The 12,057-nt window shown below is 39.2% G+C and overlaps 1 pseudogene; it reads left to right on the forward strand.

The window, feature by feature from the left end:
• Positions 1-246: 246 nt before the first annotated feature.
• On the forward strand, positions 247-604 carry LOC113614381 (tumor suppressor candidate 2 pseudogene; annotated as a pseudogene).
• Positions 605-12,057: the final 11,453 nt, after the last annotated feature.

A 12,057-nucleotide genomic window follows, 5' to 3' on the forward strand; every position in this document is an offset into this window, starting at 1 on the left:
TTCTAGATACTTAGTGATAAAATGGCTTGCTGATCATTAACCAGTGTATCAAGGGAAAATATACACCTCATGTGATATTCATGAATAATGACAGTGGATGTAAATCTCTATTTTAAATATTATTCTCGATTGTTAAAAAAACTTTTTGGGAGCCTGTGGAAGGTGGCGGAGGTGGCGGCACCTACGAGCATAGGCCCTGTGAGAGCGAAGCTGCCACGGGGCCTGCCGTGCGCCGGCGGCCCTGACATGGGCACCCACGGCTCGAAAGCTCGGGGCCTGCGGCCCTTCGCCTTGGCGGCGGAGGGCGGCGGCCTGGAGGCTCTGTTGCTGAGCAAGCTTTGATGTGATCGCAAGGCTGAGTCATACCCCTCTTCGTATTCTATCATGGAGTGCTGTGGCTCCATGTTCTAGGACGAGGATGGGGATCTGGCTCACGAGCTCTATGAGGAGACAGTCATCACCAAGAACGGGCAGAAGCAGGCCAAGCAGAGGCAAGTGCATGAGAACCTGATTCCTCAGGGCATCGTGAAGCTGGATCCACCACCCGCCCCCCACCCCACCCCGCATCCACGTGGATTTCCCTGTGATCCTCTTTGAGGTGTGAGCCTGGGGGGTGGTAGGCATAAACACCCCCTGCCCCAGCAAGAAACCCCCAGGCTCCAGGTGTGGCTTGCATTGAGGAACCTAGGCTGGGGCCATAACATCAATAAACTCCCGTGGCCCGGAACCTTCAGCTGTGAGCAGGGCCGTCCCACAGTGCTGGTTGGGTGTTGCTTTGTATGTGGACAAGAGGTGACCGGTGGCTGATGGCGGAGTTACCAGTCCCCCTTTCCCAGCTATCCCTCCGAGGAGCATGGTAGGGCATGTGCTGGTCAGGAATGCCTAGCTCCTGTGCCCTTGCCTGGCCTGCATTCTTGCAAGCTTGCCCAGGGCCCAGCCCTGCTGGCGGCTACAGCACTTTACAACCAAGGTCTGCCTTCTTCCAGCCCCAGGGTGTAGGAGCTGTGCACAGGTGGGAACTTCCTTTCCCTCACTTCCTTTACCCTCTCGTTGGAGCATTTCAGCCGTTTGCCGTCTTGATTCCCCCTGTGTTGGACAGAAGCTGGGAGCAGACTCGCCAACCTGGGACACAGCAAAAAAAAAAAAAAAAAAAAAAACCGAGCAGTTAAAAGGGCACCTAGAAATGCAGGAAGGAAATGCATTTACTAACCCTAAGTTTTCTGCCAAATGGGCAGGGAACTGCTGGAGCTGTCTCCAGGGTAAAAGGTGCCAGTGAGCACCATTGTTTGACTTCCCACCAGGACTGTTCCAGGCCCATGCCAGCACCAGCCATCCTGCCAATGTTGCCTCAGTGTGGCACTCCCCAGGGACTGCCCCCAAACCACACTTCTAGCTCCAATCAATCTGCCAAAGCAGTCTACATAGTCTCTACAAAGCAGTCTCCCACACAAGGCCACTTTTTCAAGACCAGTAGAAGTAATTTTTTCACCTAATTCATGGAAACTAAATCCAAAGAAAAGGTCATAAGGATGTTTAACAAACTCAGGAGAAGAATGGAGGAACTCAGTGAGAATGTCAACAAAGACTTAGAAAATGTAAGAGAGAACCAACCAGTGTTGAAAAATACTGTGACTTAATTAAAAAATACACTACAGAGAATCAACAGCATTTTAGATCATACAGAAGAATGGACAAGCAATCTGGAAGATAGAATAGTGGAAATCACCCAATCAGAATAGCAAAAAGAAAGAATTTTTGTAAGTGAGGAGAGCTTAAGGGACCTCTGAGATGACATCAAGTATACTAACATTCATATTGTAAGGGTTCCAGTAGGAGAAGAGGAAGAGAAAAAGTCACAGAACTTATATGAAGAAATAAAACCTTCCCTCATTTGGAGGAAAAAATAACCAGACATCCAGGTCTAGGAAGTGCAGAGAGTACCAAACAAGATGGACCCAAAGATATCCACACCAAGACATATTATAATTACAATGGCAAAAGTTAAAGATAAAGAGGGACTCTTAGAGGCAGCAAGACAAAAACAACTAATCGTATACAAGGGAAATCCCATAAGACTATCAGCTGATATCTCAGCAGAAACTTTACAGGCCAGAATGGAGTGGCATGATATATTTAATGTGCTGAAAGGAAAAAACTTACAACCTATAATACTCCATCTAGCAAGGTTACCATTCAGAATTGAAGGAGAGATAAAGAGTTTCCCAGATAAGCAAAAACTAAAGGAGTTAATCACCACTAAACGAGCCTTACAAGAAATGTTAGAGTATTTTTTTTTTTTTTGGCTGCCTTGGGTCTTCATTGCTGCATGCGGGCTTTCTCTAGTTGCAGTGATCAGGGGCTACTCTTTGTGGCAGTGTGCAGGCTTCTCATTGCAGTGACTTCTCTTGTTGCAGAGCACAGGCTCTAGGTGTGCGGGCTTCAGTAGCTGTGGCACGTGGGCTCAGTAGTTGCGGCTCGTGGGCTGTAGAACGCAGGCTCAGTAGTTGTGGCACACAGGCTTAGTTGCTCCACGGCATGTGGGATATTCCAAGACCAGGGCTCAAACCCATGTCCCCTGCATTGGCAGGCGGCTTCTTAGAGAGTCTTCTTTAAGCAGAAAAGGAAAGGCCACAACTAGGAATACAAAAACATATGAAACAAAAGAATCTCACTGGCAAAGACAAATATAAGGGCAGGCAGTGAATCAATCACTTAGAAAGCTAGTATGAAAGTTAAAAGACAAAAGCAGTACAACAATCAATTATAACTACAATAAGTATTTAAGGTATACACAAAATGAAAATATGTAAAATATGACCACAAAAACATAAAATTGGGTAGAAGGACTGAAAATGTAGTGCTTTTAGAATGTATTTGAAATTACATGACTATCAGCTTAAAATAGATGGCTATATTTGCAGGTCGGTATATATGAACCTCATGATAACCAAAAAACTCCAATGGACACACAAAAAATAAAAAGAATCTAAACAAAACACTAAAGGAACACATCAGAACACAAGAGAAAAAAACAAGAGAAGAAGACAGAAACAGAGAAGTACAAAAAGAATCAGAAAACAACAAAATCAACTATATGCCAATAAAAATTTTAATAAATAAATAAAATTTAAAAAAAAAACAAAATGGCAATAGTACATACCTATCAATAATTACTTTAAATGTATCAATAAATGGACTGAATGCTTCAATCAAAAGACATAGGATAGGGCTTTCCTGGTGGCGTAGTGGTTGAGACTCCGCCTGCCGATGCAGGGGATGCGGGTTCGTGCCCCGGTCCGGGAGGATCCTATGTGCGGTGGAGCAGCTGGGCCCGTGGGCCATGGCCGCTGGGCCTGTGCGTCCGGAGCCTGTACTCCTCAACGGGAGAGGCCACAGCAGTGAGAGGCCCGTGTACCACACACACACAAAAAAGACATAGGATAATTGAATGGATTAAAAAAAAAATAAGACCCATCTATACGTCGCATACAAGAGACTCACCTCAGATCTAAAGACACACATAGACTGAAAGTGAAAGGATGGAAAAATATATTCCATGCACATGGAAAAGAAAAGAAAGCTGAGTAGCAACATGCAGATCACACAAAATAGACCTTAAAACAAGGACTGTAACAAAAGACAAAGAAGAACATTACATAATGATAAAGGGGTCAATCCAACAAAAGGATATAACAATTGTAAACATTTATGCACCCAACATAGGAGCACCCAACTGTGCAAAGCAAATAGTAACAGAAATAGGGGACTGCAACACAATAATGGTAGGGAATTTTTTTTCAATATTTAAAACTTCGTATATATTGGTTCCTTTTTTAAAATATTTATTTATGTATTTATTTTGGTTGCGCTGGCTCTTAGTTGCAACATGTGAGCTCTTTGGTTGCAGGAGACAGTCTCCTTAGTTATGGCATCTGAACTCAGTTGCGGCATGCATGTGGGATCTAGTTCCCTGACCAGGGATCAAACCCAGGCCCCCTGCATTGGGAGGCAGAGTCCTATCCACTGTACCACCAGGTAAGTCCCAATAGTAGGGGATTTTAATACCGCATTTACATCAATGGATAGATTACCCAGACAGAAAATCAATATGGAAACACTGGCTTTAAACAACACATTAGAGTTGGATAGATTTAATAGATATATACAGAACTCTCCACCTAAAAACAGCAGAATACACATTCTTCTCAAGTGCACATGGAACATTCTCTAGGACAGATTACATGTTAGACTACAAAACTAGTCTCAATAAATTTAAAAAGACTGAAATCATATCAAGCATCTTTTCCAACCACAATGGTATTAACCAGAAATCAACTACAAGAAGAAAACTGGAAAAAACACAGACACGTGGAGACTAAGCAACATGCTACTAATTAATCAATGTATTGTTATTGGGTTGATGAAGATATCAAAGAGTAAATTTTAAAATACCTTGAGACTAATGAAAATGGAAACACAACTGTCCAAAATCTGTGGGAGGCAGCAAAAGTAGCTCTAAGAAGGAAATTCATAACAATAGAGGCCTACCTCAAGAAATAAGAAAATTCTAAAATAAACAATTACATATGCATTTAAAGGAATATGAAAAAGAACAAACAAAGCTTCAGGTCTGGTTGCACCTGAAAGACACTAAGCACAAAAGAGTTCCTCAGCCCTACATAGTATGAGATAGCTAGGTAAGACCTCTGCCCAATGTCTAGGAGGTCCGAAGTGAGACAGACTCACTTAACATCCTAAGAAGATGCCCTTTACATCCTAAGAGAGCCCTTTACATCCTAAGAAGGAATGAGAGAGCAGCCAAATGTTTTTCTTCCTTGGTAGTTTGAATGCTGTGAAGACTGGAGAGGTCTCACGGATGAGAGAGGGAATTAAGCCGAAGACAGTACTAGAATTACGTGACAGGAAACCAGATAAGGCCAACCAGGACCCAGCAGATGACAATGAGAGACTGCTATAACTGGGAATTGAACCACCCGGCAGAGGCCAAGCCAAGAGCTGGAGGCCGCTCACACCACCGTATTATGACTATGCTTAAGCCCTTTGAAGGTAAATGCTGTGCCAAGGAGGGGAGGGGAAGGGGGAAAAGAACGAAGGGAATTATGTTTACCTGACAATGGTGATTTTTCCTCTGTAATAGCGGCCCTGAAATAATGTGCTTATTTTCATTGTGGTTAAGTTAAACTACAGGTAAACAATGTGACATTTTCATTATACCTGATAATGTAGCTCAGAAATTTTATAAAAGGCATGATATAGAATTCTCTGTTCCTTGAGGATTTTACAGTAGTGGTTTATTAAACTCAGTCTTATACTTTTTTGGGGAGTGGCTGCTTTTCACCATGGCTATTGATACAATCAGGTTTCCAAATTCATTTTTGCATCCGTTTTGGACTATTATAGTTTCTCAGAAATATCTATTTCATTAAGATTGACAAATTTAATACCATCAAGGTACGTACCATTGGTACCATGATGGAGCATTTGTCATCTTCTTTGCTCAGTGGTAGAATCACTAATTGCTAATGATATGCATTCAGTTTCCTAGTTTTTTTTCTCTATTAACTTTGATGAAAGTTCTAAATTTTTATTCATCTTTATAAAAGAAAGAACAGAAAACAAGTGTTGTATGTCACAGTTCAGAGTACAACTTCTAGAGTCAGAGATTAACTGTATTTGTATCCTGACTCAGCCCTTTACCATAAGACTTGGAGTAAGTTACTTGATCTCTATATGCATTGTTCTTGCCTGTAAACTAGAGGTTAATAGTTGTACCAAACTTATAGGGATATTGTGTAGATCATATCAATTAAGACATGTACAATGCCTAAAACAGTGCCTGATGTTGCTGCTCAGGAAATATTAGCTACTGTGGTAGTTATATGTAACTGGTATGCAGCATCCATTCCAGCCTGTTCCAAACGTTGCATTCTACACTGTAGCATCTGAAAACCACATTTTCTAGATCTATTTGAGTCAGGGTTCTGGGTAAAAATTAGGTCCCATCTAATCTAGCTGCAGCTGCAGCCTGTCCCAATCATAGAGACATTGAGTTTTTCTTCAAGCACAAAGCCCAGTGGTGAAGAGCAAAGAAGAAACAGCAATGGTAGCAGGGGTAGCTTATGAACCGAGATTCCTGATTCCTGTATAAAGTCTGCTATTGTCTTCTTGAATTCAATCACTGCAGTTGTAGCCTCCTAAACCTCCATCTTCTTGAGATGCAAAGTTGACACTGGCAGTGCAGTTCAGCAATCTTTTTTCATTAATCCCTGAATACCCAGACAAAAGACTGATTCTCCTGACGTACCAATTATGTTGTAAGTACCAAATTTACTGTATTAAATTTCTATTGAAAGTAGAATGGTTTCTGTTTCCTAAACCTAATTATTTCTAATAGTCTTACTATTTTCTAACTTACTAATTTCTGATTATCTTTATTCATTCCATTTCCCTATATAGTTGTCTATTGTTACTTTTATTTGTTCTTAGATATATTTCATTTTCTTCCTTCTTTCCTTTTTTTCTTTCTTTCCTTTCTTCCTTTCTTCACTCCTTCCCTCTTTCCTTATTATCTTTCTTCCTTCCTTTATTTCTTTTCTTGTTTAAAAGTAAATACATCAAACACTATGCATTTTTCTCTGAGAACAGCTTTGGGTTCAACCCATATTTTGATATGGGTAGTGTTGTTGTTACTATCTAACTAGTATATAATTGCAAGTTTCATTTCCTCTTTTAACCCATGATTCTTTACAAAATATTATTTACATGTGTATTATAGTATTTTAGGTAAAAGCTATTTGAATAAAAGAAGAAATTGGCAGAAATATAAATGAGAAGATTTAATTTAGAGTAGAGAAAAAAAGAATTTAAAATATACAAAATATTAGAAGATTGAATTGTACCCTACAAACATATATTGTCATTTTTCAGTGCTGAAGAACATCTATAAAATTGGACTGTACATTAAGTGAAAAAAAATTTATAAAAATTTCTGAAAGAAAGAGAGAGACAAATACCGTATGCTAACACATATATATGGAATTTTTAAAAAAAAAATGTCATGAAAAACCTAGGGGTGAAACAGGAATAAAGACACAGACTTACTAGAGAATGGACTTGAGGCTATGGGGAGGGGGAAGTGTAAACTGTGACAAAGCGATAAAGAGGCATGGACATATATACACTACCAAACGTAAGGTAGATAGCTAGTGGGAAGCAGCCGCATAGCACAGGGAGATCAGCTCGGTGCTTTGTGACCGCCTGGAGGGGTGGGATAGGGAGGGTGGGAGGGAGGGAGACGCAAGCGGGAAGAGATATGGGAACATATGTATATATATAACTGATTCATTTTGTTGTGAAGCTGAAACTAACATACCATTGTAAAGCAATTATACTCCAATAAAGATGTAAAAAAAAAAAAAAATTCTGAAAGACAGAGGACCGTATTCTCTGATCATAGTGCAATAAATCTAGACAAATAAAAAGTAACAAAAAAAGAAAGAGGAACTATTAAATCCTTGTAAATATCATCTAATTCTTTTTTTCTTATTTATTTAACTTCATTTGTTCTATTTTCTTTCTCAATTTCTATTTCTTCCTCAAATTTCTTCCTCAAATCTATTTTCTTCTTTATGCCTATATGGTATTTTCTTTTCTTCATACCAAATCTAATTGTTATTATATTGCTATACTTTTTCATTTTGCATTATGTGATTTCTTGAGATTGTATATTCAGTCAAGTTTTATTCTTTTCTTTACTGTATTTTTCTTTTCTTTTCTTTACCTCCTTAAGTAGGTTTATTATTAGGTATGTTCTTCTTTTTGTTGCAATGGTGAATGAGATTTCTTCCTTAATTTCTCTTTCTGATCTTTCATTGTTAGTGTATAGGAATGCAAGAGATTTCTGTACATTAATTTTGTAGCCTGCAACTTTACCAGATTCATTGATTAGCTCTAGTAGTTTTCTGGTGGCATCTTTAGGAGCCTCTATGTATAGGATCATGTCATCTGCAAACAGTGACAGTTTTACTTCTTTTCCAATTTGTATTCTTTTTATTTCTTTTTCTTCTCTGATTGCCATGGCTAGGACTTCCAAAACTATGTTGAATAAGAGTGGTGAGAATGGACATCCTTGTCTTGTTCCTGATCTTAGAGGAAATGCTTTCAGTTTTTCGCCATTGAGAGTGATGTTTGCTATGGGTTTGTCATATATGGCCTTTGTTATGTTGAGGTAGGTTCCCTCTATGCCCACTTTCTGGAGAGTTTTTTTTTTGTTTTTTTTTTCTCGGTACATGGGCTTCTCACTGTTGTGGCCTCTCCCATTGTGGAGCACGGACTCTGGACGCGCAGGCTCAGTGGTCATGGCTCACGGGCCCAGCTGCTCCGCAGCATGTGGGATCTTCCCAGACCGGGGCACGAACCCGTGTCCCCTGCATCAGCAGGCAGACTCTCAACCACTGCGCCACCAGGGAAGACCTTCTGTAGAGTTTTTATCATAAATGGGTGTTGAATTTTGTCAAAAGCTTTTTCTGCCTCTATTGAGATGATCATATGGTTTTTATTCTTCAATTTGTTAATATGGTATATCACATTGATTTATTTGCATATATTGAAGAATCCTTGCATCCCTGGGATAAATCCCACTTGATCATGGTGTATGATCCTTTTAATGTGTTGTCGGATTCTGTTTGCTAGTATTTTGTTGAGGATTTTTGCATCTATATTCATCAGGGATATTGGTCTGTAATTTTCTTTTTTTGTAGTATCTTTGTCTGGTTTTGGTATCAGGGTGATGGTGGCCTCGTAGAATGAGTTTGGGAGTGTTCCTTCCTCTGAAATTTTTTGGAAGAGTTTGAGAAGGATGGGTGTTAGCTCTGCTCTACATGTTTGATAGAATTCGTCTGTTAAGCCATCTGGTCCTGGGCTTTTGTTTGTTGGAAGATTTTTAATCACAGTTTCAATTTCATTACTTGTGACTGGTCTGTTCATATATTCTATTTCTTCCTGGTTCAGTCTTGGAAGGTTATACCTTTCTGAGAATTTGCCAGTTTCTTCCAGGTTGTCCATTTTATTGGCATAGTGTCACTTTTTAGTAGTCTCTTATGATGCTTTGTATTTCTGCAGTGTCCATTGTAACGTCTCCTTTTTCATTTCTAATTTTACTGATTTGTGTTCTCTCCGTCTTTTTCTTGATGAGTCTGGCTAAAGGTTTATCAATTTTGTTTATCTTCTCAAAGAACCAGCTTTTAGTTTTATTGATCTTTGCTATTGTTTTCTTTGCTTCTATTTCATTCATTTCTGCTCTAAACTTTATGATTTCTTTCCTTCTACTAACTTTGGGTTTTGTTTGTTCATCTTTCTCTAGTTCTTTTAGGTGTAAGGTTAGATTGTTTATTTGAGATTTTTCTTGTTTCTTGAGGTAGGATTGTATTGCTATAAACTTCCCTCTTAGAACTGCTTTTGCTGCATCCCATAGGTTTCAGAGATTTTTTGGTATTTTTTTTTAAAAAAATTTGCTTATTTATTTATTCTTTTCTTTTGACTGCGTTGGGTCTTCATTGCTGCGTGGTCCTTCTCTAGTTGCAGCAAGCAGGGGCTACTCTTTGCTGTGGTGCACAGGCTTCTCATTACGGTGGCTTCTCTTGTTTCGGAGCACAGGCTCTAGGCGTGCAGGCTTCAGTAGTTGTGGCACATGGGCTCAGTAGTTGTGGCACATGGGCTTAGCTGCTCCGCAGCATGTGGAATCTTCCCAGACCAGGGCTCGAACCCGTGTCCCCTGCATTGGCAGGCAGATTCTTAACCACTGCACCACCAGGGAAGTCCCTCCCATAGGTTTTGGATCATCATGTTTTTGTCGTCATTTGTCTCTAGGTATTTTTTGATGTCTTCTTTGATTTCTTCAGTGATCTTTTGGTTGTTTAGTAACGTATTGTTTAGCCTCCATGTGTTTGTGTTTTTTATGGGTTTTTTTCCCCGTAATTTATTTGTAATCTCATAGCATTGTGGTCAGAAAAGATGCTTGATATGATTTCAAATTTCTTAAATTTACTGACGCTTGATTTGTGACCCAAGATGTGATCTATCCTGAAGAATGTTCTGTGTGCACTTGAGAAGAAAGTGTAATCTGCGGTTTTTGGATGGAATGTCCTATAAATATCAATTAAATCTATCTGGTCTATTTTGTCATTTAAAGCTTGTGTTTCCTTATTAATTTTCTGTCTGGATGATCTGTCCATTGGTGTAAGTGAGGTGTTAAAGTCCCCCACTATTAGTGTGTTACTGTCGATTTCCTCTTTTATAAGCTGTTAGCAGTTGTCTTATGTATTGAGGTGCTCCTATGTTGGGTGCATATATATTTATAGTTGTTATATCTCCTTCTTGGATTGATCCCTTGATCATTATGTAGTGTCCTTCCTTGTCTCTTGTAACATTCTTTATTTTAAAGTCTATTTTATCTGATATGAGTATTGCTACTCCAGCTTTCTTTTGATTTCCATTTGCATGGAATATCTTTTTCCATCCCCTCATTTTCAGTCTGTATGTGTCCCTAGGTCTGAAGTGGGTATCTTGTAGACAGCATATATAGGTCTTGTTTTTGTATCTATTCAGCAAGACTGTGTCTTTTGGTTGAAGCATTTAATCCATTCACATTTAAGGTAATTATCGATATGTATGTTCCTATGACCATTTTCTTAATTTTTTGGGGTTTGTTTTTGTAGGTCCTTTTCTTCTCTTGTTTTTCCCACTTAGAGAAGTTCCATTAGCATTTGTTGTAAAACTGGTTTGGTGGTGCTGAATTCTCTTAGCTTTTGCTTGTCTGTTAAGCTTTTTATTTCTCTGTCATATCTGAATGAGATCCTTGCCAGGTAGAGTAATCTTGGTTGTAGTTTCTTCCCTTTTATCACTTTAAATATATCGTGTCACTCCCTTCTGGCTTGTAGAGCTTCTGCTGAGAAATCAGCTGTTAACCTTATGGGAGTTCCCTTGTTTGTTATTTGTCATTTTTCCCTTGTTGCTTTTAATAATTTTTCTTTGTCTTTAGTTTTTGTCAATTTGATTACTATGTGTCTTGGTGTGTTTCTCCTTGGGTTTATCCTGCCTGGGACTCTGTGCTTCCTAGACTTGTGTGGCTATTTCTTTTCCCATGTTAGGGAAGTTTTCAACTATATTCTCTTCAAATATTTTCTTGGGTCCTTTGTCTCTTTACCTTCTGGGACCCTTATAATGCAAATGTTGGTGTGTTTAGTGTTGTCCCAGAGGTCTCTTAGGCTGTCTTCATTTCTTTTCGTTCTTTTCTCTTTATTCTGTTCCCCGGCAGTGAATTCCACCATTCTGTCTTCCAGGTCACTTATCCGTTCTTCTGCCTCGGTTATTCTGCTATTGATTCCTTCTAGTGTAGTTTTCATTTCAGTTATTGTATTGTTTTCATCTATGTTTGTTTGTTCTTTAATTCTTCTAAGTCTTTGTTAACCATTTCTTGCATCTTCTTGATCTTTGCCTCCATCTTTTTTCCAAGGTCTTGGATCATCTTTACTATCATTATTCTGAATTCTTTTTCTGGAAGGTTGCCTATTTCCACTTCATTTCATTGTTTTTCTGGGGTTTTATCTTGTTCCTTCATCTGGTACATAGCCCTCTGCCTTTTCATTTTTTCTATCTTTCTGTGAACGTGGTTTTCATTCCACAGGCTGCAGGATTATAGTTCTTCTTGCTTCTGCTGTCTGCCCTCTGGTCTGTATTTGTCTAATGTAGTTTTTACCTATTTAGTTTATTTTCTGAGATATTCCATCTCAATATTTCCTCCTCTCATGCGTTAAATTATTATTTTGAACTATTGATTCTCCAAGTTCTACAGAGTGTTGTACTAGTTATCTATTGCTGCATAACAATATTACCAAAAACTTAGTGGCTTAAAGCATCACATACTTGTTATCTCACAGTTTCTGTGCATCAGGTGTCTGAGCACAGCTTAGTTGGGTCCTGTGCTTGAAAGTCTCACAAGGCTGCAATCATTTTGTCAGTTGGGGCTGCTGTCTCATC

This window comes from Aethalodelphis obliquidens, unplaced genomic scaffold, assembly GCF_003676395.1.
Source record: "Aethalodelphis obliquidens isolate GAN/ISIS:26980383/991018 unplaced genomic scaffold, ASM367639v1 scaffold95, whole genome shotgun sequence".
Taxonomy (NCBI): domain Eukaryota; kingdom Metazoa; phylum Chordata; class Mammalia; order Artiodactyla; family Delphinidae; genus Aethalodelphis; species Aethalodelphis obliquidens.